We start from the raw sequence: 27,818 nt of genomic DNA, 5'->3' as shown, positions 1-27,818 counted from the left end.
TAGTTGATAAGAAAAAAAGAAAAGAAAAAAAGTTTATTTATTTTGTAGGCCTCAAGATCAGGTAGATTATAGTTATAGTCACCAATGTACACAGTTTTTAAATGTACAAATATTTATTTAAAAAAAATAAAAATAATAGGTAGTTAAACAACTAGTCGACTAGTAAACTAGGCAACTAGTCGACTAGTAAAAATGACTAGAAGTGAATGCCCTACTGTGCCTAAAAGGTTGCCTACCCCTGGACTAGGAGTTTCAACGTTCGCCGATTGACTCACCACAAGGCCGCTGTCCAGAGACAGTCTCTTCAACTGCTCTCTCCTCTCCAGGTGTCTGCTCGTGCCCACTCCTCCTGCCAGTGCACCACCGCACACCTGGGAATCACTGGAGGGAGGGAGGGAGGGAGGGGGAGAGTCCACAGTTACATTTTGCGTAATGGACACCTCGTATAATATCCTTCACTTCCTGCTGCGGAAACAAATGCAACTAGAGAAAACGATTCGGGGGTCATTCACCTGCAGCGGCGCGAATGAGATCAAAGTCCACGTCGTGGAGCGCCTTCATTACCAAACAAAAGGAGCATACAGTACGTGAATCCACCGACTCCGTGTAAAGGCGTCCGCCACACCAGCAACACCCCACCCCACCTTCGCTACGCTTCTCCTTCGACGACCGTCTCGCTTCCGCAACTTTCTCTGTGCCGTTCCATTCCTCTCGCCGGCTCTGTTCTTGTCCGTGCCCCGAGCGGCTATATTGCCAGTATGGCTTAAAGTGAGCGGGAAATGTATTCCAAAGGGGAGAGCAGATTGGTCACAGTGGCTGGATGTTGCCATTTGCTGTACCGACACGACCGAACCGACCGACCAACCCACACTGCCGCCGCCGGCGCGCAAACCACCCTCAACCCCACCCAACCCCCTCCAACCCCCCAGTCCTCTCTAGAGCCTCCAGGCCTGTGTTGTTCTAAGGCCTCTCCAAACAGAGCTGGGAACCAGTTGGACCTGGCCGGGACTGGGGCTCACGGACGAAGATAAACTCTTTCACGCATACCACTCCTCCACAAAGAGTGGGGGGCTTATACCAGCCTGCAGAGTGGGGGGTGGGGGGGCTTACCGCCTGCAGTCTAAGCTCGCCACTTCCTCGTTGCTGAAGGTGGGGTCAGAGGTGAGCCAATGGGCCAAGAGGGGTCAGGGACCTCTGTTGACACTGTGCAATGCACGCATGTATGACTTCGGCACATGTCACTGTCCAGATATGACGTGGTAAGCTCTCTGTCGAACCCTCTGTAGTCTGCAGTTCACATATGGGGATTTAATCTTGGCGGGAGTCTGTAGACACTGAGGCAAAAGGTGCTGACTGTCACATATAATATAGGCCATATATGGGCAACTGGCAGCCCGCTTCACTTAACTCATTTCGACCGAGACCAGATTCTACAAAATGTCTTCTAAATCATGACAGTTTTCTGAAAAACCCTATGTTTCTATGTCAATGGTTGTCAAACTATTTAATGTCAAGGAGCCCCAGAATTATATGTATTTGGCCGCCGACCCGCATCTCAAAATATATGTTGTTCCAGGGCACCTCCCCAGAAGCAAAGATTTGACTTGAGAATGTTCGCTCTGAAAGAATATATATTCAAAGATTTGCACCACATTTTCACGATTTTTCAAAAATAGCAGATCTACAAGCTCGTAGCGCGGCAGAAATGCCATTAAATGGGGGTCTGCATGTCAAACTGGGGTGGTCCTTGAAATGAAAATGGTTGAAAATCACTGTTAGAGCCGTAATAATCTCTTATTGGGGGTCCTTGGCAGATATTTTCAAATGGGGGTCCGCGGGCTAATGAGTGTCGATTTGGGGGTCATTGACATGAAATAGTTTGGAAGCACTGCTTTAGCGTGACATCCTCCGTCAAACGTCCCTGCTGCACAACGTGTTATATACCGAATACCGAATCGTACCCTGTATCAAACAATGGTGTATTTTCTTTGTACTAGACCTGTACGTGCCCGTCGGCTACCGGCCTACTTGAGAACGATGCAACTTGGGAACCTAATAATACCCGTTGTCAACTTGTCATAGCACCTGTTTTAACTGTCTGTCTGTGTGTCATGGAGATCTCTGTATCTGCCTGTGTGTGAAGAGGGCAAACAGACTGACTGTGGTTAAGTAGGCTAATCAATTGTCATGGCAATCAATTGGCTGAGGCAGAGGCTGGAAATTGCACAGGTGAGGGGATTTAGGCTGATTAGGCCCACTGGCAGAGCCTGACCTGTGGGTGTGGGGGTGTGGAACCAAGGGGCCAGTGAGGCTATTCAACGTTGAAGCTCTGGGCCCTAGTAGTAGGAGGAGGGACTACAGGCGGACCTGTGTATTCATGACCGGGAAACCCCGTGCAGCTGGGCTTTAACATTGAGCGCTCGGTTGCACTTCCGCATTTGACCACCAAAATTTGGTGGTCAAATGCGGAAGTAGACGTTCTGAGACGGTACTTCCGGCAGTCTTCCGGGTGCTTCAAAACGCCACTGAGCAACTTCCACTGACATGAATAGCTGGGGGGGCGGAGCTTCGCGCCAGTTCAGTCTCTATCCTTTTATATACTCTATGGGGCAAACTGACTGACTGTGGTTAAGTAGGCTAATCAATTGTCAGGTGTGGGGTTGCCATGGCACTCAATTGGCTGAGGCAGAGGCTGGAAATTGCACAGGTGAGGGGATTTAGGCTGATTAGGCCCACTGGCAGAGCCTGACCTGTGGGTGTGGGGGGTGTGGAGTGCGTGTGTCGAATGTGAAGTCGGTGGAGCAAACGGTTCTCGAGTTACGTGCATTACAACCGTACACACACACACACACACACTCACGCAGAGACGTGGCGCATTTATAGTAGGAAAACGTCAACAAATGTATTGTTAAACAGGCCACTGTCATGTCTTCATGCATGCCCCCATTTCCTGAAAGCCCACAGGCTGTCTAGTGTAGAAGATAGCGAGCAGCTTAATCACTCTGCAGGACATCAAAGATGCTGTCTTTAAAACGACACAGAAGCCTTCAGAATTCAGACATTCTCTCTCTCTCTCTCTCATCTCTGGAATGGTGACGTGTGCACTGTGGTACAGTGGTTCCCAAAGTGGGGTCCCTGAGGACTGTCTTTAAAACGACATAGAAGCCTTCAGAATTCAGACATTCTCTCTCTCTCTCTCTCTCTCTCTCTCTCATACAGTTGCATCTCTGGAATGGTGACGTGTGCACTGTGGTACAGTGGTTCCCAAAGTGGGGTCCCTGAGGGAGTTCCAGGGGGTCCCCATGCAGCTAAATGATAGTTTGGAACCAAATGGACCCTTGTGGGTCTGTAACTCTTGAGTGTACAAATGGAACCAAATGGACCCGTTAAATTAACAGTGATTTTGACAATATAAATTGGGGGTCCCAGAGATAGAAATGCCATTAAATGGGGGTCCGTAGACTAAAGCATGTAAAACTGAGGGTCCTTGAAATTGAACTGGTTGAGAATCACCGTAAAAATCTTCTCTAATGGGGGGTCTCTGGCATATTATTTTCAAATGGGGGGGGGGGGGGGGGGGGGGGAACCACTGGTGTAGTAGTAGTGTGTGTTTTTTTGGGGGGTTTTTTATAATTTTTTATCCCACGATTTTGCAACCCATTTTTTCACCCAGTGTCAATTATCTAATGTAACTGAATAACTCCAGCATAATTAAATGATGTAGAAACTACTTTCCAAAAAAGCCAAAATCTTGCTCTAGTGTAAATTGATGCCCTTTGACAATGTAGGTTAACATTCATTTGAGTTTGGAAAAAAAACAAATAATAATAATAATTATCTAATGTAATCCTGGGCGCTACACTTCCTCTGCCAACCTGGGGGGGGGGGGGGGGGGGGGCAGCGGACTGACCTCATGCTTCCTTCTATGCATGAGGAGTCCAAGCTGCTTCTTTTCACCCGACAGGGGGGGGGAGTTTCCCCGGTGTGTGTGTGTGTGTTGTTGTGTGTCAGACTCGTCAAGTCGCTCGTTCCCTTTTTTTCCACTACGGATTAGCAGAGGAAGCACAGCCCAATATGGCTTCCTTTGGGATGCAGTGATAGAGGGGTGTGGGGGGGGGGGGGGGGGGGGGGCTGCAGGAAACCCACCCAGAGCAAATTACTAAAATGGATTACGGGTTGCAGCTCTTGATTGCCCCGACTTAGAGACAGAAGACACACGACAGTGTTCCTCGGGGTGCGGAGACACAAGAGACGAGACGATGGAACAGTGGGGGTAGATTGCGGAAGTGATAAAACAAATTAAGATTAAACAAACAACATTAATTGCCCATAATCAGGGCAGACGAGATACCGGCCGCGCGATAGAACATTAACTCATTCTGGGGGGGGGGGGGGAGACACCCTTTTGGTGTTTTTAAGCATTGTGTTATACTTTAGCTATTGAACCTAGTGCCGCGCTACGAGCTTGTAGATCTGCTATTTTTGAAAAATCTTTCAAATGTGCCTCAAGTTTTTGAATATATATATTCTTTCAGAGTTGGAGGTCCCTGGAACAACACATTTTCAGATGGGGGTCGGCGGCATATTACATATAATTGTCGGGGTCCTGACATGAAATATTGAGAACCACTGATATAGAAACATGAGGTTTTTCAGAAAATTGTCATGATTTAGTCGAAGACATTTTTTTAAATTTCGACAACATTTTTTTAATTCCGTCCTAAAATGTTAAGTTAACCCACAACAAAGGTCTGGCGGTCCTCGAACCGTTACTGAATGCAGCAGCACACATCAAGAATGAGCCGCTTCATGCCAGTTGAAAGCATTATACACTGCGATACACATGCCCAACCTTCAGCAAACTAAGAGTTTATTAAAAAGAGCTCAGAGTTTGTCAAGCCAACAGTCATATCATAATCCTTTCAGAGTTTAGAATGACGTTTATTCACTGGGCATAACCAAGTGTTTGTGTAATGTAAATAATATGTAAACGAATATATATGTACTATATACACAACATCAACACGCAATACGATGTATTGACCTTTAGGGAAAGGCTTGTGTAACGGATGCAAGGGGCGAATGTCACGTTCCACTCCACTCAACCAGCTTGGCTTGCATACCCAAATTAGGGTCACTATGTGAGATATTGGTGTGACTTCATGTTCAAAGCAAGACGTGTAGTTCTGATGTAGAGCAGTCTCCATGTCATTTTAACCCATTTCGCCCGGAGAACAGATTCTACAAATGTCTTCTAAAATCATGACAGTTTTCTCAAAAACCTATGTTTCTATATCAGCGGTTCTCAAACATTTTCATGTCAAGGAGCCCCAGAATTATTATGTAATTGGCCGCAGATGCCCATCTGAAATATGCTGTTCCTCCCCAGAAGCAAATATTTGAGTTAAAAAACGTTTGCTGTCAAAGAATATATTCAAAAGATTTGCGCCACATTTTCCAGATTTTTCAAAAAAATAGCAGATCTATGAGCTTTGTAGATCTGCTATTTTTTCAATAGCTAGAGCATAACATAATGCTTAAAAACACCAACAGGGGGTTCCCGCCCAGAATGGGTTAAAGGCCATATGGCAATATCCACTGTGCTGATCTTCATATCTCAGAATGACATTTACCGTGGGTGCCATCGTGGGCCTTCGCGTGCACGCTGAAGCCCTTTGCTTCGGTGCCTGGCTGTTTGATGACTAACCTTTCTTACAGTATATGCGACATTAACTGGCACAGACTGGGGCAGACTGGTTCGCAGTCCGATGGATAGCTTTTTTTCCCAGAGACAACAAAGACCATCATCTGACACTATGTATGTACGGTTTATTAGCTACAAGACAACAAACACCTTTTCGTACAGAAAGAAGACGATGCCTTTCCGTTTCAGGCCTTTCAGACTATGATAATACTCTTTATCTGTGGCTATGTTTCTATGTCAGTCGTTCTTTGATTTTTCAAAATTAGCAGACCTACAAGCTTGTAGCGCGCCACTCGGTGGCGCGCTACGAGCTTGTAGATCTGCTATTTTTCAATAGCTAAAGCATAACATAATGCTAACACCAAAAGGGGTTCCCGCCCCAAATTGGGTTAATAGCACAGGCAGACTCTTCACATACTAACTAGAGCATGTCTGGAATAAATGTCAGAGCTGAAATTGACATGTAAATATGAAATAAATGCTTAAACATGTAGCTAGGTGTAATGTTAGAGTCCACAGAAGTGAACCTTTCAAGCCTGTTTTCTCAAATCGCTGTTTTCTGCAAGACATTACTCTATAAGCCATATCTCCAAAACTGGTGGGTCAAACTGAACAACCAATATGTCAATTTGAAGCTATGATTCCCTGCTTTCATATGACATGAAAAAAACGAAAATTCAAAAACATCCAATGGCAGTCCCTCAGTCAAATTTGGCCACTATTATGCTCTTATACAGAGCGATGCGTACGCCAGTAGTTCCCAAAGTGGGGTCCGGGGACCCCCGGGGGTCCTTGAGGGAGTCCCCAGCTAAATTATAGTTTGGAACCAAATGGACCATTATGGACCCATTAGGGTCCATTTGGTTCCATTTGTACACTCTCAGAGTTAAATTAACATTGAGCGCCTTTATCCAAGGCGCTTTACATAGAGGTGCATTACATTCACCCATTCACACACACATTCATACACCGACCGGTGGAAACCATGCAAGGCACCAACCAGCACATCAGGAGCAATTAGGGGTTCAGAGTCTTGCTCAAGGACACTTCGACACCAACTCTGGGGGACGCCCGGGTTCGAACTGGCAACCTTACGGTTACCATCCAGCCACTCTACCCCTGAGCTGTAATACTCTTTTCTTAGGGGGGTCCCTGCCCTGGCATATCTTTTCAAATGGAGGTCCTCCACGGCCCAACTCGTGTCAATGTGGGGGTCCTTGACATAAACATGTTTGAGAACCACTGGCGTAGTAAGGCAGATATGGGGTGGATCAGGGTGAGAACCAGTGGCTGTCTGCGTAGTAAGGCAGATATGAGGGGATCAGGGTGAGAACCAGTCGCTGTCTGCGTAGTAAGGCAGATATGGGGTGGATCAGGGTGAGAACCAGTGGCTGTCTGCGTAGTAAGACAGATATGAGGGGATCAGGGTGAGAACCAGTGGCTGTCTGCGTAGTAAGACAGATATGAGGGGATCAGGGTGAGAACCAGTGGCTGTCTGCGTAGTAAGGCAGATATGAGGGGGATCAGTGTGAGACTCAGTGGCTGTCTGCGTAGTAAGGCAGATATGAGGGGGATCAGTGTGAGACTCAGTGGCTGTCTGCGTAGTAAGGCAGATATGAGGGGGATCAGGGTGAGAACCAGTGGCTGTCTGCGTAGTAAGGCAGATATGGGGTGGATCAGGGTGAGAACCAGTGGCTGTCTGCATAGTAAGGCAGATATGGGGTGGATCAGGGTGAGAATCAGTGGCTGTCTGCGTAGTAAGGCAGATATGAGGGGGATCAGGGTGAGAACCAGTGTCTGTCTGCGTAGTAAGGCAGATATGAGGGGGATCAGGGTGAGAACCACTGGCTGTCTGTGTAGTAAGGCAGATATGAGGGGGATCAGGGTGAGAACCATGTGTCTGTCTGCGTAGTAAGGCAGATATGAGGGGGATCAGGGTGAGAACCACTGGCTGTCTGCATAGTAAGGCAGATATGAGGGGATCCGTGTGAGAACCACTGGCTGTCGCGTGGCTCCAACCCGTGGCTCCTCAGGGCGTTTCTCCCTAAACCACTGGGCCACTCAGACACCGTGTAATTTTAGGCAAGTGGTTGTTCTTCTCATCCAGAGCGACTTACAGTACAGTATACAAACAACAGCGTGTGCTTAAATCCACCCTGGCGCTGCTGTGGAATCATATTGCGTAGCAGTGTGGTCGTCATATTATTTGATAATTTACAAAAGGGAGAATTTAGCTGGAAACCGTTGGTTTTCAACCCTTTTCACATCAAAGGCCACTGACCTCTGCTAATCTTTAAATATATATTCTTTCAGAGCGAACGTTTTTTAACTAAAATCTTTGCTTCTTGGGGGGGGGGGGGGGTCTTCTTGGGGGGGGGGTCCTTGGAAGTTGGAACAACATATTTTCAGATGGGGGTCGGCGGCCGATTACATATACTTTTTCGGGGTCCTTGGGAAAACCACTGATATAGAAACACAGGTTATTTTTTTCCTGAAAACTGTCATGATTTAGAAGACATTTTGTAGAATCTGGTCTCAGTCCTAAATAGGTTAAACATGGAGAAAATGGGTCACCGACCGTGTGACTAAACCACACAATGTCTCTCCATTTATTTTTTATTTCTCTCTCTCTCTCGCTCAGAGCTTCCCCTCAATGCCCTCCGAATGATTTACACCTAAGCCAATTATAGCTATGTTAAACCGGTCTGCTGTTGACCTACACACACAGAGAGACACGCGCCCAATGCTACGATTCTACACTTCCCCCAGCCAGCCAGCCAGCCAGCGGGAGGAGGAGGAGTGGACAGGATACAATCAAAGGAAGACGCTGACATCTGGGAGTCTTTGTGTGCTACAGGCCTAATTAGATACCAGAGTGTAGACAAGAGGGAGGGAGGGAGGGAGGGAGGGATGGTGAGTGAGCATTATGAGTGAATGTGTGCGTGTGCGTGTGTGTGCGCGCGTGCGTGCGTGCGTAATTGTGAGGGTCAAATGTCGAGTTTGAGAAGTAGACGTGGTAGAATAAATGGTTGTTTTGTAATGGTCAAAAATATGTTTGGGGGAGTTGGACAATATTAGGAGATTATTCAAGTTCTGGTTAAGATGATTAGGCGTTTACATAAGAGGTTAGATTTAGGGGTTAGGGTTGGAGTTATTTAGTTGTGCGACTAAGTGTATACGTCAGGTTGTACACTTATATTGGTGTTTAAAATGGTAAAAAAAAAATCCCACCCGTGAGGGGCGCTCTTATAATCATCATACATCATCTCATTCCGGGCCAATCACAATTGCCGTCCCCACCTTCGTCTTCAATGTTTGTGTTCACGCGGTGTTTGTGCACAAACACTCAAAGCTGGACATTCATTGTCAACGCCTGGCATTCAATGTTAGCGTTATTATAGGACAATGTTTTTTTGTTCACACAAACCCTTAAAGCTGGACATAGGAGGGGCTATAGTGCCCCTAAAAAAATGGCATTTATAATATATTTACCATGTGTGTGTGTGTGCGTGCGTGCGTGCGAGTGTATGCGTGCGTGCGTGCCTGCGTGCCTGCGTGCGTGTGAGTGTATGCGTGCGTATGTGCGTGTGTTCTTTTTGAACATCTGCTGCTCCAGGAGTCAGCCGGCAGGACCCCAGCTGAGTAGATGCGGCCCCAGACAGCTCCACACTAAAGGCCCCGGATAATGGGAGGCCATAATAGCTTAACCCATTCAGAACGGAGGACAGATTATTCTACAAAATGTCCTGACAGTTTTCTGGAAAAAAACAACCCATGTTTCTATGTCAGTCGTTCTCAAACATGTTCACGTCATGGACACCCCAAAAACATATGTATTTGGCCCGCCGACCCCCGCATCTGAAAATATGTTGTTCCAGCGAACCCCCAAGAAGCAAAGATTTGAGTAAAAAAAAAAAAGTTTGCTCTGAAAGAATATATATTCAAAGATTTGTGCCACATTTAAACATTTTTTTTGTCTACAAGCTCGTAGCGCGGCACTCGGTGCCGCGCTACGAGCTTGTAGATCTGCTATTTTTTTCAATAGCTATAAAAGAGTGTACCATGATCCTTGTAAAACACTAAAAGGGGGTTCCCGTCCTGACTGGGTTAATGATAACACTTAGAAGCCATTGAGGGATCCCTCCGTCGTTGGTAGAGAACACAGGCTGCTCGTCCCGGGTGACACAGTCATGGATAAATGGCAGTAATGAGCCTGTTGGTGCTTTCCATGAAAATGGACTCCCGTGGTTTGGGTCGGATGATCTTTTTTCTTCTTTTTTGTCCGCGCTGCATACAATAAACTTTGATTGACATGATGCCACTGTCTGTCTGCGAAAGAGACCAAAAATGTATTCTATACAGTTGAAAGAAAGCCAATATGATTCAATCTGATAAATCAGTTCGTTCCCAAAGTGGGGTCCGGGGACCTCCAGGGGTCCTTGAGGGTCCATTTGGTTAAATTAACATTGATTTTACAATATCAATTGGTGTCTCAGAGATAGAATTGCCATTAAATGGGGGATCCTTTATAGCCTCAGCTATATCAAACTGGGGGAACTTTAAACACGCTTGAAACACATTGAGATTGTAGGTTGGAATAAATAAAATAAGACACACACACACACACACACACACACACACACACACACACACACACACACACACACACACACACACACACACACACACACACACACACACACACACACACACACACACACACACACACACACACACACACACACACACACACACTTCTTATGTTTTACAATCTTAGAAAATGGTTTGAGAATAGGGCTTAAAGGGTAAGACCACTTTTGTAGAGGTTTGGGTTGTGTAGTTACCTTGCCATGATGTAACTCCAAATGTGGACAAGAAATCAAAAATAATTTCTCCAGTGATTAGAAATTGATAATTCAAAATATGCTCCTCATTGACTTACATTGTACGCTGAAACAGCTCTCAAAGTCACTCTTTTAGTACGTAAACAAACGCAAACAAAGTTGTTTCAGACAATATAGAGCAACACCAAAACTCATGTGGTTTTATTTCTTCATAAAAATGGTAACTTCCTGTTGATTTTACTATATGAAGATCTGGATCCGGATCCATGGATCCAGTCCGGGTTTTCTTCTGAATAAAAATGGACAAATCAACAGGAAGTTAACATTTTTATGAAAAAATAAAACCACATGAGTTTTGGTGTTGCTCCATATTGTCTGAAACAACTTTGTTTGTGTTTGTTTACGTACTAAAAGAGTGACTTTGAGAGCTGTTTCAGCGTACAATGTAAGTCAATGAGGAGCATATTTTGAATTATCAATTTCTAATCACTGGAGAAATTATTTTTGATTTCTTGTCCACATTTGGAGTTACATCATGGCAAGGTAACTACACAACCCAAACCTCTACAAAAGTGGTCTTACCCTTTAAGTGGTTAAGCATTCAGCCACCACCCCCCCCCCCTCCCCCCCAGCCCGCCAACGCCCCCCCCCCCCCTCCCCCCCCTCCCCCCCAGCCAGACGAAACGTTTCCTGCCAGGCAAGGAGTGACGGTGCAAATAAGCGGTCTTAATCGAGAGGCAAGTTCAAACACAGATATCAAGTCCCGACCCCCCCCCCCCCCCCCCCCACTCACACACACACACACACATGAAACAAAGCCCTTTATTCAAGAAGAATTTGCAAGGACAATTTTCTCCGCTCTGTGTGTTTGGGAATGACCTACATTCGCCGTTGCACTCTGCAGTGAGCTGATTAACTCACGGCCTATACATCACCACGGCATACAAATAAATGGCGGCGCAAACATTATTTAAGCAAATATCGGAATGACCATCTGGACTCAGAGAGGGGGGGGGGGGGGGGATGGGAGGAGGAGGGGTGGGGGGGGGTCCATAAGTGTGTTTTGCATGAGTTTTCAATGACCTCTCCCATCTATTATGAGCCCCTTTCATATAGAGGCTATGCGCGTGACATCATGATCAAACCCGGAAGTTATGCAGGAACGCCTACTGAGTGGCAAAAAACTACTTTCTGGCCTTGACAGCCCATGCATCCAAACAGAAAAAGGCCTATCTGATTGCATTAAACAACATTAAACAATGTTAAACTCAACTTTGGCTGTTAGTCTACTTGCCAGACCATAGAGCCCCATTGTGTATGTTAGAAATGTTGAGTATGGGTCCCCAGCATGTAGAAACTGCCGGATGCTAACTTGCAATTATGTTGAGCAATTTTCATAATTGGCATAATATGTGACCACACCATTAACAATAGAAGGCAAAAAAGGTCAAAATTTCATCATGCTTTATGTAGCATGTGACATGTCAAACTAGGGGGTTGTCATGATGCTGAATCCATTCCAAGCATTAGTTTTACAAAACAAACACTCATTGGGCTAAAACGGCCATAGCCACTAGCCCAAATGTGCTGACATCATCACATTTGTGATGACGGCTATGGCCGTTTTAGCCAAAGGAGTGTTTTTTGTCTGATGTGGAGAGAGAGAGAGAGAGAGAGAGAGAGAGAGAGTCCATCTGTATTACAGCAGCACAGATGGTGCACAGTCCCTCTGCTGGTGAATGGTCCTCAGTGTGTGCGTGCGTGCGTGCGTGCGTGCGTGCGTGCGTGCGTGCGTGCGTGCGTGCGTGCGTGCGTGCGTGCGTGCGTGCAATAGAACCATTGGCACTATAGGCCAGTCAATCTAAGATTTGACCCAAAAGAAATGGCAAAAGTATAATCGTTCAAGGTTTTTTTTTAAATGATCCTTAGGTTCATCCAAATAACATAACGCTCCTTGGGATAAAAACGGCCATAGCTTCTTGTGTTTTTTTTGTGCAAAACTAATGCTTGTAATGGATTCAGAATCATGAACCCCCCCTAGTTTGACACATTACACGCTTCTTAAAGCATAATTAAAAATGTATATATATATTTTTTGCCTTAGGGGCCTATAGGTTTTTAATGGTACTCCAACTTTCAACCCCTGAATTTACCATGATCCACAATTTATACAATACTCTATTTTGAAAATGTTATTTGGATAAACCTAAGGATGATAAAAAAAATACTTTTGCAATTTATTTTGGGTCACGCCACTTTTTAGCTTAGATTGACTGGCCTACTAGCGCAGGGGTCATCAACATGTGTGCACGCGGACACTATGACACATTAGGAGTGCACTAGTAGGCTACTAGTGGTGCTCAAATGGGTCCATTTGGTTCCATTTCTACACTCTCAGAGTTACAGACCTGTTATGGTCAATCCATCCAGGGCTATCTCTTTGTGTTTCTGGTAAATACTCTCTTTGTGTGTTCGTGGCAAATATGGAATTGTGACAAAAATGTCCAGCATAAGCCAACATGGCCTCTTTGCGCTGGTGGAGCTCAATGTAAATTGTGGCCGGAGGAAGTTTAACCCATTTTGGGCACTTTTGGTGTTTCAAGCATTCTGTTATACTTTAGCTATTGAAAAATAGCAGATCTACAAGCTCATAGCGCGCCACCGAGTGGCGCGCTATGAACTTGTAGGTCTGCTATTTTTGAAAAATCGTAAAAATGCGGCACAAATCTTTGAATAGGTATATATTCTTTCAGAGCGAACATTTTTTTTATTTCGACGTCAGGCCTAAATGGGTTAACTCCGAGAACAAAGAAAGACTAAGTGGACGGCCAAGTCCCGCAGAGACCGGCGACAGAGCAGCAGCCGGCGTCTGCCAAAAGATGAATGGGCTCGCTCTCCATTCAGACGCCACAATAATGGACACGTTGGAGCTCCAAAACACGTCCTCGCCATTCATTCCACTTACAGTATGGCTGCTTCTGTAGTTCACACTTTCTTTGGCTTGACGTGTGCAAGGCTCCAAGTCTCGCCGCGTAGCCAGACAACAGTCTCCGAATGCTATATATAGAGCCTGAAAATTTTGAAATCTTTGAATATAAATTATCTCAGAGCGAACGTTTTAGCTCAAATATTTGCTTCTAGAGGGGTCCCTGGAACAACATATTTTCAGATGGGGGTCTGCAGCCAAATACAGACTACTAAAAAATACATTGCATGGATGCACCTGGGACGTATCCTCAGTGATGTTTCCTGAGGTCAACGGGGTTTCGGGTCTACCAACATCATACCCCTCACTCAGGCGACCAAGCCGGGGTTGATCAAATCCCGCTTGACGTGTGCAAGGCTCCTAGTCTCAGTCTCCGAATGCTATATAGAGCCTGGAACTACACCTCCCGAAATCCAGAGTAAATCTGTTTGTCACTTCCGTTGACAAAAATATTATTTTAAAATATCTTTAGAGCTCATTTCCATTTCTGCTAAGCAGAAAGCTAACTTGTGCGACTGTAAAGACGAAACGGAAGTGGGGGAGGAGGCTCCACTTCCGCTTTATATTTGACTCATGATAGAGCTTCCGTTGCTCCAGACTGTATGACAAAAGCATTTTGAAAATTGCGAGAGGCAACGGTCTGGCCACCCGAGACAAGCAAGCTCCCACAGATATGCACCTTTATAACCACTTAAACCATTTTGGGGCGGGAACCCCTTTTGGTGTTTTAAACATTATGTTATAATTTAGCCATTGAAAAATAGCAGATCTACAAGCTCATAGCGCGCCACCGAGTGGCGCGCTACGAGCTTGTAGGTCTGCTATTTTTGAAAAATCGTGAAAATATTTATTTCAGAAAACTGGAGGATTTAGAAGATTTTTTTTAAATGTTGAGGTCAGGCTTAAATGGGTTGAACCCCTGTATACTGACTTGACCGTCCCCCAGGGGTCTATACTAGGCCCTCTACTCCCCCCCCCCTCTACAGTACATATCTTTGCTGAAAATAGCCAATCTACAAGCTCACGTCATCTCATGTTGTGTGACGCATTTGTGAGCTTGTAGATCTGCTATTTTTTGTGTGGAATGTCTGCGGCAGAATAGTGACGCTGTTATGGGGTTCACGTGGCTAAGCTATCCAGCAAACAAAACAATAAATAATGAAAATAAAAAAACTGTCGCCTTGAAGGAGGCGTCGGGTGTTTTTACATGACAGCAGCACCGTCCACACTATTTCAGATTTATGGTGGTGCGGTACGAACCGAGGCGTGACCGTGACCCTCGTGTGCAGCCAACAACTCTGGTCCTCTTGGCCGCAGCTGCGTCACTTAGTTGGACTGCGAAGCAGTGTTGATTTCGTTGACTAAAACTAAGACGAAAATTGTTCGTCGACTACCTTTTTCCACTGATGAAAACTACAGTAAACAGAAACTAAATGAAAACTAATATAAGCTACGATGACAAAAACTAAGACTAAATATATTGACAATTTCATCAGCAAATAAAAACTAGACTAACATGTTATGAAGGGACTAGTGGACAAGAGATCCAGTAGGTCATTTTACAATCGGTTGCATGCTGAAAATAGCCGATCTACAAGCTCACAACGTGTCATTTTCAGCAGGTGTAAAAACAGTCATTACGACGACATCAAGGCCCGCCAAAACACATTTTAGTCGACTAAATCAACTGTAGATTTAGTCGACTAAAACTAGACTAACACTAAAACATTCCGGGTGACTAAAATGTGACTAAAACTAAATGAAAACTATTCAAGAGACTGTAAATAAAACTAAAATCTAAATTTGCTGCCAAAAACAACACTGCTGCGAAGCGTGCGTTCATTTTCAAAGGGAACCTTTGAAGCAGGTTTTAGTAGAGCGAGCGACTAACTAACTGGACAAAACAGAGACTAACTGCATATGGGCCTGGCCCTGCACTATACTGGACGAAACAGAGACTAACTGCATATGGGCCTGCACTATACTGGACGAAACAGAGACTAACTGCATATGGGCCTGCACTATACTGGACGAAACAGAGACTAACTGCATATGGGCCTGCACTATACTGGACGAAACAGAGACTAACTGCATATGGGCCTGCACTATACTGGACGAAACAGAGACTAACTGCATATGGCCCTGCACTATACTGGACACAACAGAGACTAACTGCATATGGGCCTGCACTATACTGGACGAAACAGAGACTAACTGCATATGGGCCTGCACTATACTGGACGAAACAGAGACTAACTGCATATGGGCCTGCACTATACTGGACAAAACAGAGACTAACTGCATATGGCCCTGCACTATACTGGACACAACAGAGACTAACTGCATATGGGCCTGCACTATACTGGACAAAACAGAGACTAACTGCATATGGCCCTGCACTATACTGGACAAAACAGAGACTAACTGCATATGGGCCTGCACTATACTGGACACAACAGAGACTAACTGCATATGGGCCACTATACTGGACAAAACAGAGACTAACTGCATATGGGCCTGCACTATACTGGACAAAACAGAGACTATATGCATATGGCCCTGCACTATACTGGACACAACAGAGACTAACTGCATATGGGCCTGCACTATACTGGACACAACAGAGACTAACTGCATATGGGCCTGCACTATACTGGACACAACAGAGACTAACTGCATATGGGCCTGCACTATACTGGACAAAACAGAGACTAACTGCATATGGGCCTGCACTATACTGGACACAACAGAGACTAACTGCATATGGGCCTGCACTATACTGGACGAAACAGAGACTAACTGCATATGGGCCTGCACTATACTGGACGAAACAGAGACTAACTGCATATGGCCCTGCACTATACTGGACGAAACAGAGACTAACTGCATATGGGCCTGCACTATACTGGACGAAACAGAGACTAACTGCATATGGCCCTGCACTATACTGGACACAACAGAGACTAACTGCATATGGGCCACTATACTGGACAAAACAGAGACTAACTGCATATGGGCCTGCACTATACTGGACAAAACAGAGACTACAGTTGTGATCAAAAGTTTACATACGTTTGTAAAGGACATACTGTCATGATAGTCCTGACTTCCCAATAATTTGTTCAACTCTTATTTTTCTGTGATAGGTTGATTGGAGCAAATACTTCTTTGTCATACAAAAAAATCTTGAATTTATTTGTATTTTTATGAATGTTTAAGGGTTTTCTGAAAATGTGACCAAATCTGCTGGTTCAAAAGAATACATACAGCAATGCTAATAGTGGTTTCATGTCCCTTGGCCATTTTCACCCCAAATTGACGCTTTTGGTAGCCATCCACAAGCTTCTGGCAAGCTTCTGGCTGAATCTTTGACCACTCCTCTTGACAGAATTGGTGCAGTTCATCTAAATGTGTTGGCTATCTGGCATGGACTTGTTTTTTCAGCACTGTCCACAACTCCACATGTTCTCAATGGGGTTTAGGTCAGGACTTTGGACAGGCCATTCTAAAACCTTAATTCGAGCCTGATTTAGCCATGCCTTTACCACTTTTGACGTGTGTTTGGGGTCATTGTCTTGTTGGAGCACCCATCTGCGCCCAAGACCCAAACTTCTGGCTGATGATTTGAGGTTGTCCTGAAGAATTTTGAGGTAATCCTTCTTCTTCATTATTCCATTTACTCTTTGTAAAGCACCAGTTCCATTGGCAGCGAAACAGGCCCAGAGCATAATACTACCAGCACCATGCTTGACAGTAGGTGTGGTGTTCTTGGGGTGAAAGGTTTCACCCTCTCGCCTCCAAACATATTGCTGGTCATTGTGGCCAAACAGCTCAATTTTTGTTTCGTCTGACCACATCTGACCACAGAACTTTCCTCCAGAAGGCCTTGTCTTTGTCCATGTGATCAGCAGCAAACTTCAGTCGAGCCTTAAGGTGTCGCTTCTGGAGCAAGGGCTTCCTTCTTGCACGGCAGCCTCTCAGCCCATGACGATGTAAAACACGCTTGACTGTGGACACTGACATCTGTGTTCCAGCAGCTTCTAACTCATTGCAGACTTCCTTTTTGGTGGTTCTCGGTTGACTCTTGACCATCCTGACCAATCTTCTCTCAGCAGCAGGTGATAGCTTGCGCTTTCTTCCTGATCGTGGCATTGACACAATTGTTCCATGCAGTTTATACTTAAACAATTGTTTGCAAAGTTGATCTTGGGACCTGTAGCTGACTTGAAATGGCTCCAAGTGACTTTCCTGACTTGTTTAAGTCTATTTTCAGCTTTTTCAGATCCATGCTGAGCTCCTTTGACTTTCACATTTTATTGTTTGTGGGTTGTGGCCAAACGAGCCCTAAATAAGGCTCAGAGAAGTGAAAACACTAGATGTAGACAATCATAATCACTCAGTTTAAGTTAAGAGGCCATGCCACAAAGCTAATTTGATTGACACAACGTTCTACATGACCATGGGACATAATATAATTGCTGTATGTATATTTATGAACCAGCTGATTTGGTCACATTTTCAGAAAACCCTTAAACATTCATAAAAATACAAATAAATTCAAGATTTTTTTTGTATGACAAAGAAGTATTTGCTCCAATCAACCTATCACAGAAAAACAAGAGTTGAACAAATTATTGGAAAGTCAGGACTATCATGACAGTATGTCCTTTACAAACGTATGTAAACTTTTGATCACAACTGTATATGCATATGGGCCTGCACTATACTGGACAAAACAGAGACTATATGCATATGGGCCTGCACTATACTGGACAAAACAGAGACTATATGCATATGGGCCTGCACTATACTGGACAAAACAGAGACTAACTGCATATGGGCCTGCACTATACTGGACAAAACAGAGACTAACTGCATATGGGCCACTATACTGGACAAAACAGAGACTAACTGCATATGGGCCTGGCCCTGCACTATACTGGACAAAACAGAGACTATATGCATATGGGCCTGGCCCTGCACTATACTGGACAAAACAGAGACTAACTGCATATGGCCCTGCACTATACTGGACACAACAGAGACTAACTGCATATGGGCCACTATACTGGACAAAACAGAGACTAACTGCATATGGGCCTGGCCCTGCACTATACTGGACAAAACAGAGACTATATGCATATGGGCCTGCACTATACTGGACAAAACAGAGACTATATGCATATGGGCCTGCACTATACTGGACAAAACAGAGACTATATGCATATGGGCCTGGCCCTGCACTATACTGGACACAACAGAGACTAACTGCATATGGGCCTGCACTATACTGGACGAAACAGCTTCCCTATAAACAGCTTGACCGTACTTGATGTGGTATTGTTGTTTGACCAGCGAAAACAACAACTCTAAAACCATTCTGAACGGGAACCCCTTTTGGGGTTTCAAGCATTATGTTATACTTTAGCTATTGAAAAATAGCAGATCTACAAGCTTATAGCGCGGCACCGAGTGCCGCGCTACGAGCTTGTAGGTCTGCTATTTTTTAAAAATCGTGAAAATGTGCCTGAAATCTTTGAATATATGTTCTTTCAGAGCGAGTTTTTAACTCAAATCTTTGCTACTGAGAGGTTCTTGGAACAACATATTTTCAGATGGGGGTCGGCCGCCAATGTCATATATTTTTGGCGGTCCTTGACATAAAAATGTTTGAGAACGACTGACATAGAAACATGGGTTTTTCAGAAAACTGTCAGGATTTAGAAGACATTTTTTAATTTCGACCCATCTTCATATAATAGGTCCTCAGTAATAATCATGATAAAATGGCACAATTTAGAAATCTTTGAATATAAATTATTTCAGAGCGAACGTTTTAGCTCAAATATTTGCTTCTAGAGGGGTCCCTGGAACAACATATTTTCAGATGGGGGTCTGCAGCCAAATACAGACTACTAAAAAATACATCGCATGGATGCACCTGGGACGTATTCTCAGTGATGTTTCCTGAGGTCCACAGGGTTTTGGGTCTACCAACATCATACGACCAAGCCGGGGTTGATCAAACCCAGTAGCTACCCTTGATCAGTCCCATTAGGGAATGAGCAAGTCCACACAATCCGTTGCTCGGGAACTACTCTGCCGAGACTGGGAGAACCAAATTCTGGCGGGTGGAAGGACTAGGCTCTGTGGGTTGACTCCTGTCCGGGCCCCTCCTACGTCTCACCAGGTCCACTCCTGCTCTCACCAGGCCCAAGACCTGTGCGTTGCACCAGACTCCCAGCACCAGGCACTCCATTCAGTAGTGGTGGACTACAATGGCCCTCCTAAAGGCCTCACCGAGGTTTGTTGGGCTTCCTCCTCACGGAGGACACAGGCTGGGACGCTAACCCATACTGCTCACCCGGGTGCCGTCTACATACACAGATAATTCTGTGGCTCCTTGATAGGGGTGTTCGATATGGCGATAAATATCGTCGGGACGATACAACGTCTCCACGATACGGCTTTTTAGAGTTATCGTTTCCATCACGATAAATTCACTCCATCAGATGCAGCGCATGCACGTTCTATGATGTGTAATTTATACTTCTGCAGTACGACGGTTTCGTTCACCAAAAATAACAAATCTACAAGCTAACAACACTTCGCTACTGCACCGCAATGCAAGGCATTGTTTGCTTATAGATCGGGTGGGTTCTAAGCACTCCCAAAGTCCCCGCCCCTTTCTTCTGAGCAGAGGGAAGCACTGCAGGAGTTTGTCTACACACTGCGCTCCGCACACGGCGCACAGAATAATGTGTAAAGAAAGACGAAAGAAATGGACAGGCAATTATACTCAGATGTCGAGCGAGTGGAGGTTGAGGAAGGGCTAGTTCCCAAAAAAAACTGTACAGCAGTGGTATGGAACTATTTCGGATTCTCTGTCCGTAAGGGACAAGGACGAACATTATTTTTGAAATATTTTCGAACTCCTACGGTTTCGCCGACAGCCACTTCATAGTTTGCAAAACACACGCTGTGTGTGTGTGTGTGTGTGTGTGTGTGCTGACTTGCGCTGTACACTCCGTCAGTCTTCTCCTCCCTTGCTCAGTCTATAATGTAGCTCCGCCAAAACTCAGCAAAACGTTATAGTATTCCATGGAAGCAGATGGGATCAACACTTGCAAGCATAACATTTTAAATCCCTAATAGAGAGAGTAAAACCACAACATAAACCGGAGTTTCACTTATCTAAGGAATGACATGAGGTATTCCTTTTGCCTTGAAGAACAGTAAATTAAGGCAGAGTGTTGAAAAAACTTTGCTTTTTTTGCCTTGAAAATCATGAAAGGCAGACGTTTTGCATGGCTCTGCTCACTCAATCAAGGACCCCTAAATTAATATGTATTTGACTGTGGACCCCAATCTGAAAAAATATTGTGTGTGAGCTTGTAGATCGGCTATTTTCAATGTGTATGATTAAAGTGGTTAAATAGATATTTATGATATTCATAAATTTAGCTGGGGACCTCCTGGAACTGCTGGACCCCACTTTGAGAACCAATACCATAGGGTGTAGGTTAATCACTTTTTCAAAAGTGATTATATTATATATCATATTTTGCTGCATAAATTCACATAAAACCCTGCATATTCCATCGCATAATCAATATTAAATAATAATAATATTTTTGCTCGCGTTTTTCTGGAGGGTCTACTAAATGGTATTTATTTTAGTTTTTTGTTACATTGTACTGTAAATCACACCTGTGTGAAGTGAGGGGCGCTCTGATTGCTATGATGTAATGATGATGTAAAACAAACTGTCAAAACAAACATTAAATTCTCTTTATTGTTAATGGGATTTAATGTTTGTGTTAGGGACAAAACAAACATTAATTTCTCTTCATTGTCAATGGCGTTTTTAAAACAAACATTGAATTAAAAACAAACATTAAACCCGTATATAGGAGGGGCTAGCGCCCCTCAAAAACGTGCGAAATAATATCGTGATAATATCGTGTATCGTGATAAGGCTTGAAAAATATCGTGATAATACTTTTGTCCATATCGCCCACCCCTACTCCTTGACATGAAATAGTTTGAGCACCATTGACACAGAAACATAGGTTTTTCAGAAAACTGTCAGGATTTAGAAGACATTTGTATAATCTAGTGTCAGGTCTAAATGGGTTAAATAATGTCGGTTTATAGAATGTCTTTTGTTGTTGTTACTTGATAACTTTCAGCGAAGCCAGTAATTAACCACAACACTCTCCTCTTACGAGTTGTTAGGGTCTTAGGGCCGTTGCCATGGTGAGCCCTGGTACTACATACGCACCAGTGAAGGCAACAAAGTTTATGGTTGGCTGCTTATTTTTTCTCACTACGGTGCGAGAGTAGGCTGCCGGTTTTACAGCTTATCTCAAATTAACGATAATGGTGCTAATGAGTGTTTGTGTTGTTTCTGTAATGCGCAGGCAGCATACACACTTGCACATGGGTGTGCAAAAGTCTGCCCACACGTCGCTTATACTTGCGATTACCCTACATGTTGTGTGACTACCGCAAAAGGGGACGTACTTCCCTAAATCAGACCTCCCTTGGCTACCCTGCAAAAAGCAAAGGCCAGGGCAAAGCTGTCTGGAAAGACAAATGGGAAGAAACACAGCTGTTTGCAGGCTGCTCAGAGATTAGTGTGATTACCAACAGGGTTGTAAACTGAACACCTCTGGCTTTGCCCCCAAACACACACACACACAGGGTGTGTAGGGTCACGAATCTCACGATACTGTGAAAGATGCACAATGTGTATGAGACATACAGTATAGTGTTGTGAAGTATGCTCATTGGCAGCAAGCTTGCAGATAATTGGGCCATTATATTTTTGCAGTTCTATTTTTATCTCCAGATATATCCAACTCCAAATTCCTCCAGATTACACACCATGAAATTTAAATATCTTTGGGATTTCATTCTACGGATTTAACAATGCTGGACAAAGAATGCAACGGGAGCAAGTCTGACCCAACACTGCAGCCAAAAACAGCCGATCTACAAGCATAAAATGACAACTGACAAGTGTAGGCATGACAATGAAATTAAATTGGAGAAAAAGGGGGTCAAATAAGTGGTTACTCAACGAAAATGAAAAAGTACTCGTATCGGTACTCGGCGAGTACAAAAATTTAAATACTCGTACTCGGTCTGAAAAAAATGGCATCGGGACAACTCTAAACAAGGGGACATGAATCAGCAATAACACAACATCTCATGACCTATTTTTAGGTCTCAAGTCAATGGCTGAGAAACAGAGATCATAGAAGGTACTTTTTTTTTTGTGCCCATGTTTGACATATTTCCATGGCCCATATAATGCTTGTCAACCGTGACAGATATCCCACCCAATCAGGTTGTGGGACAACAGAAAGGACCGGTTCTCAGATGAAGTGAAACACAGAGTAAACACCCCCAGACTGTGTAAATATGCCTAACAACTTCCTAACCAAAGTCGTGCCAAACAAACACAGGGGGATAGAGAAGTGAGTGTTATACTCAGAGACCCACACTTACAGGGTTTGTGTCAGAGATCTGGGTGGCTTCAGGACACAATTTGACGTGAGTTTGTCTTCTTTTTTTTGTTAACCCATTTTGGTGTTGTAAGCATTATGTTATGCTTTAGCTATTTAAAAATAGCAGATCTGTAGCGCAGATCTATAGTTCATAGCGTGGCACCGAGTGCCGCGCTATGAGCTTGTAGGTCTGCTATTTTTGAAAAATCGTGAAAATGTGGCACAAATCTTTGAATATATTCTTTCAGAGCGAACATATTTTCACATGGGGGTCGGCGGCCAATTACCTATATTTTTGGGGGTCCTTGACATGAATATGTTTGAGAACCACTGTACTGACATGGAAACATAGGGTCTTTCAGAAAACTGTCAGGATTTAGAAGACATTTGTAGAATCGTCCTCAGGTCGAAATGGGTTAAAGAGGGGAAATGGGAACAATACAACGTCTCGATCACATTATGATGTTATGAGCTAACTGAAAAGCAGGAAAGACGCACAACAGAGTTTGTTTCAACTGATAAATACGACATATGTCATATTTCTTGTTTCCTCCTGTATTGCCGTTTGTCTAGCACCTGCTGGGCTAGAGTCAGGGACGTGCACACATAGACATCAAAGGGGGCTTCAGCCCCTGCCCTTTTACCCGTCTGTAAAACAACTGCCCTTTCCAGACCACGAATGCAACATTTACTATGGTGAAAGAAATGCAAATGCCACTCCTCCCCATGCTATGCCGGAAGGCAGCATTCAGGAGAATTGCTTTTTTCCGAAGTCTCCTGAACTTGAACACAGTATTTTTGCATTGAACAAATTTGTTTAGAAATCCATGTCGTTAAAACACCGCATCTCCACTATCTAAAGAGTGCTGGGCTGCACCTCGAAAATAGCTGATCTACAAGCTCTCAACGACGCGTTGCCTCGTCTCTCCTAATCCAGGGCGCTCTCCATGGTTTTGATCTGATGGATATACTAGCGCTTCATTTCTGCTCCTCATCCGCCTCTCGTTCAAAATATGAACGCTTTTTTGATCATATATCGTATAAATAAAATCGAGAGCAAGGTAAGCTAGCAAACTATTTCTCAGTTTTTTTTCCCGGATTGTTTCCGGATTGGGGGGGGGGGGGGGGGGGGTTTCAGAGTAAAAGCGACCATTTCTTTCCGGCACCCCAGAGCTCCTATTTTGAAGCAATCCCGGGAATGATTGTGTTAAAATAAAAAAACACAACAAGGAGCACAATGTCGTCATCGGCCCAGTTCATTAGGGGGTCCCTCCTGCACGCTTGTGTCCCAACCCCAAAACACTGGCGCGTAGGAAGCCTTATTGCATCCTGCCTGGAACAGGTCATACATGCATGCGTTTCCTGTCCAGGGACTCCCCTCGCCATGGAAGCCAGAAGGCAGTGTGGCGTTGGCGCTGAACGCTCTCATGCTCGTTGGTTCACGGGAACAATAAGTCCGAAAAAATATACCTTTTTAACCCGTTCAGGACGGGAAACCCCAAATTGGTGTTTGAAGCATTATGTTATACTTTAGCTATTGGAAAATAGGCAGATCTACAAGCTTGTATAGCGTAGATCTGCTATTTTGGGGAAATTGTGAAAATGTGTCGCAAATCATTGAATATATATTCTTTCAGAGCGAACGTTTTAACTCAAATATTTGCTTCTGGGGGGTCCCTGGAACAACATACTTTCAGATGGGGGTCGTCGGCCAATTACATATATTTTTGGGAGTCCTTGACATGAAATAGTTTGAGAACCACTGACATAGAAACATAAGGTTTTCAGAAAACTGTCATGATTTTTTTGTAGAATCCGGTCTCAGTCCTAAATGGGTTAACCCATTTTGGGCGCGCTACGAGCTTGTAGGTCTGCCATTTTTGAAAAATCGTTAAAATGTGGTGCAAATCATTGAATATATATTTCAGAGCGAACATTTTTAACTAAAATATTTGCTTCTGGGGGGGTCCCTGGAAGTACATATTTTGAAATGTGGGTCCGTGGCCCAACAGAGATAATTCTGGGGGTCCTTGACATGAAAAAGGTTGAGCACCACTGCCATAGAAACATGGGTTTTTCAGAAAAATGTTAGGATTTAGAAGCCTTTTTTTAATCGACCTCAGTCCTAAATGGGTTAATGTGGGGGCACGGGGCACTGGGGTGTGGTGGGCAGAAGAATTTTCCGAGCCCTTTTCAAAATACACAACTGTGACCCCATGAGTCCACTTCTACCCCCCCCATCCCCCCCCCCCCCCTACGAACCGAGTTGGAATGTAGGCCTATGTGAGTGACACACACACACACACACACACACACACACACACACACACACACACACACACACACACACACACACACACACACACACACACACACACACACACACACACACACACACACACACACACACACACACACACACACACACACACACACAAGTTGCAGATAGCATGAGAAACTGAGTGTGGTGATCCGTGTGTGTGTGTGTGTGTGTGTGTGTGTGTGTGTGTGTGTGCGCACGCACGTGCGCGCAAGCGTGCGTATCAGTTTCCCTGCATGTGCTTTTAACCACTTGACTCGCTGGCGTCTCTATATTCTGGGGCGTACTGTACAATACATTCAATGAAAATAGTACCGTACAGTACAGTATATCATGTGTGCGACGTGCCAAAATATCATAAGCACTACGTCGATTTCTGCTGACTGACACTGACGGGCCAATACTCCTCACTGGTAATCTGTCAAGGCGAGTTTAATAAACAACAAACCATCCTCTGTCAAGAGCAGCGCAAACAAGCAAAGCGCGACAACAGCTACATATTATTACTCACTCCATACATGCAGCCAGATATCCTCTGCCGCCGCATGGCTGGCCGACACCACTCCGCCTCGGCAGGTCTGTCTGTCGCCACCACGTCTTCAGGAGGGGGGGGGTGGAGGAGGAGGAGGGCGTTTGGCGTGTGCTCGATGACGGTGGCGGCGGCGTGGAACGTCCTTTGATCCTTCCTGGGCACGGCCGGTCACAGAGAACATGTCAGGAGGATCATCATCAGGTCACTTCTGAAAGGGAAGCCACGCACGCACGCGCACGCACACACACACACACACACACACACACACACACACACAGTGAGCAGTGTGCACTGGAAGTCTGCAGCAACACCCAGTGAGACTTGTAAATAGAGGGGAGGGAGGGGGGGGGGGGGGGGCTACAGGGGGAGAAAGAAGTTCCACCATTACATCACCAGCAGCTGTTGACAGGCCTACAGTGTTTATTAACTAGCTGCCAGACTTGGCTGCAGGAGTCTTATGGGTCATGTGCACATCATGCACTCCTCCCAGACAGACAGACATACTTTAAATGCTTAGTATGAGGTATAAAATAGAGCAGCCTTGTGTTCATAAAACAGAAAGATTGGGTATTGGGTAAGACTGACATTACGTATCTTTCAGGACCTTTCACTGCTTCGTCTCAACCATTACTCAATGGCTCTGGTCTCAGCCACCGCAGTGGATATTTTGACATTCCGTTTTTTTTTTTTTTTATGTTGCCACTACTGTTGGAGCAGCCATAAACAACACAGGTTCATCCCGATGTTCTGGGCATATTTGTAATGTTAGTGTTAGTAAAAAGCAGGTAAAAGAGTAACGTTTGAGGCAGACTAACATCCGTCACTCTGCCGTTCACTGTAGTAGAAGAGGTGCGCCTGGTGAGGGTTTAAACCCCGCAGCTATGTCGAGTCCGCCTACAGGAAATACGTAAGCTGCGACCATGAGACCTGTTTCTGGATTCGTCTATATAGTCTCTGCAGGTCGGCCGTTTTCCACCAAAATAACGTTTGGTTGTATAGAACGCATTAGAACGGGTTCCGTTCTAGATTCTTATAAGTTGGTACCTTATTGGTGCTTTTTGCGGAACCGGTGGTTCCAGTTCCGAACCAACTCTTAAAGGGTCTGGTGTGCTCTGAATCCCCCCACCCCCACCCCACCCTGCCCTGTATGCCAGTATGAGATGATGCATGCAGATGTACAATGATAAGAGCGCCCCTCACTTCACACGGGTGTGATTTTTTTATATAGAAGTGTATATTTGTCTAAATGAAATGTTCTGATGAATTGAAAATGGTGGACCCAGCTATGCTATAATATGGTTTCGTCCACATGTAACAGTCTTTGTATTGAGTTGTGCTTTCATGTGAAATGTACTGTACCCATTCTGCAAACTGTTAATAAATACTTCAATCAATCAATCAATGATAACATCATTTTTATTGTGTTCTGAACCACAGGTATGCCTTTCGGCGACGCTGCCTCCAGGCATTCACACACACGTGCTCCATTATTATTATCGCGTATTTGTGTTGTTTTAACACGCACAGCGCGCGCACACACACACACAGTAACAACAACAGCAGACAACGCTATGCGTGGAATCTCATCTCAGACCCAGAGAGTGGACATAAATTATCCAATTATAAGTCCCTTTTTGGCCTGCATGGAGACCTGGACTCTTTCTTTCTTTACCTGTAGTGTAGCCTTGCGGTCCCTGCAGCCTTGTGACCTGTGCTGTCTGTCTGTGTGTTGTGTTTACGGTGCGGCGGCGGCGGCGTGGTGTGACTTCACTTCACTGGACTAAAGAACTGTTTTGGTTTCACTCACACGTCGTCACACACACTGACTACACACGTGACACACACCGCTCTAGAGGAGCTCTCAAACTAAAATGGCATTAGCATTAGTGGAGAGAGAGAGAGAGAGAGAGAGCTCTT

The 27,818-nt window shown here is 44.7% G+C and overlaps 1 long non-coding RNA gene across 1 annotated transcript; it reads right to left on the bottom strand.

The window, feature by feature from the left end:
- Positions 1-274: 274 nt before the first annotated feature.
- LOC306917408 lies at positions 275-27,818 on the bottom strand. Its single transcript, XR_013789162.1, has 3 exons — positions 27,574-27,818; positions 25,881-26,109; positions 275-381 (listed from the first exon to the last, which is right to left on the bottom strand). It is a non-coding gene; the product is annotated as an uncharacterized lncRNA (long non-coding RNA).

The sequence above is a fragment of the Electrona antarctica genome, assembly GCF_951216825.1.
Source record: "Electrona antarctica genome assembly, chromosome: 24".
Taxonomy (NCBI): domain Eukaryota; kingdom Metazoa; phylum Chordata; class Actinopteri; order Myctophiformes; family Myctophidae; genus Electrona; species Electrona antarctica.
This window is presented reverse-complemented; position numbering and strand designations above follow the sequence as displayed.